A 1,599-nucleotide genomic window follows, 5' to 3' on the forward strand; every position below is an offset into this window, starting at 1 on the left:
GGTTCTGAAAACTCTTTTCTTACTTGTTTTTTTAAAACGATTTTATTTGTTTATTTTTAGAGAGAGGGGAAGGGAGGGAGAAAGAGAGGGAGAGAAACATCAGTGTGTGGTTGTGTCTCATGCGCCCCACACTGGGGACCTGGCCCACAACCAGGCATGTGCCCTGACTGGAAATCGAACCAGCGACCCTTTGGTTCACAGGCTGGTGCTCAATCCACTGAGCCACACCGGCCAGGGCTCTTTACTGTTTTACAAAGTGCCATGCACATGGAAGCGAAGAGCACCGTAGAGTGAATCAAAAGGCTGCTGGTAACAAGAGTGGCAAACACCTAAAGCAAAGTATCAGCTTAGGGTTAGGGTGCATCATCTTGCAAATGTCCACCAGGGAAAGTAGGGTTAGAATATTTTCATCAGAGAAATTAGTATTGAAGTCCAAGGCCTTTCAAAGATATGGGGTATCATGTAAGCCCCTTTGGCCCCTTGGGACAAATGGGGCCTGTACATCTCTTGGCAGCCAATGAAAATCACTCATTTTCTACTTTATCTTAGCTCCTCCTGAGCCCTTGACCCAACTCTACACTCCCGCATCATCTCCTCACTTACAGGAAAGGCCCAAATGCCTAAATGCCTTTCCTGTAAGTCCTCCTGCTAGTCCTTGAGGGAATCGTCTGTCTCCCTATCCATTTTTTGGTTGCTTTCTGGGGCACATAATCTTCAGCTGGGCACTTCTCGGCAGCCCGTGGCCGGCTCTCTGGCTTGGCCTGGGGTTCTGGCTGGCCCTCACCATATACTTTCCCTTCACATTCAAACGTGTTCTGCTTTTCTTGTTTCCCCTTATCTGGTTGTCCCTTGCCCTGGTGCTTTTCCTCATGCGCTGGCTTCCCCTCCACTTTTGGCTTTCTTCCTCATCTGGCTTTCCTTCATCTTCTTTCCAGCTTTGCAAGGTGCTTGGGACAGACCTGTGGACCCGGGTGGAGTCGGCTTTCCCCTGGCTCACAGCTGCCCACCCTGGGCAGCTCAGGGAGCTGGTACCACACGGGGCAACGGGAGGGAGTGGACAGTGCTGGCAAGAAGGGCAATTTCCTTATGTGGTCTGGAAACTGTTTACAGAGAAGAGTTCCACAAATGTTCTGTTCTGTCCAGCATCATGGAAATAGGTACACAGTTTACTACAGTAGATTAGTCAGGATTGTTTTGACTATAAGTGACAGAAGCCAACACCAAGTTCCTTAAGTAAAAAAAAAAAAAAGGAAAAGTTTATTGGCCTCAAAGCCAGGCAGGACACTGAGAAAGCTCACCAAATCGAGGAAGAGCTGCAGAAAAAGGGCCCCAGGGGCTGGAGTTTAGGATTACCTGCCCGGCACTCTCCTCCTCGCCAGCTGTCTCTGCCTCTCCTTGCATGTTGACTGCTCTTTCCTCCTACTCCAGGAAGACCTCCCCAGTGGGCAGAAAACCTGGTTGTCACACGCTCCAGTTCAGTAATCCCAATTTATCCATAAGTCCCAGGGAAGGTCTCTGATTGGCCCTGCTCAGATCCAGCCCCACCCCTTGAGCCAAACACTGCAATGAAAGGGATGCAGCTAAGACTGACTGGGAGCT

General features: G+C 49.8%; 1 pseudogene; it reads right to left on the minus strand.

Moving 5' to 3' along the window:
• Positions 1-442: 442 nt before the first annotated feature.
• Positions 443-1,401, minus strand: LOC112307923 (transcription elongation factor A protein-like 3; annotated as a pseudogene).
• Positions 1,402-1,599: the final 198 nt, after the last annotated feature.

Source organism: Desmodus rotundus, chromosome 2 (genome assembly GCF_022682495.2).
Source record: "Desmodus rotundus isolate HL8 chromosome 2, HLdesRot8A.1, whole genome shotgun sequence".
NCBI lineage: Eukaryota > Metazoa > Chordata > Mammalia > Chiroptera > Phyllostomidae > Desmodus > Desmodus rotundus.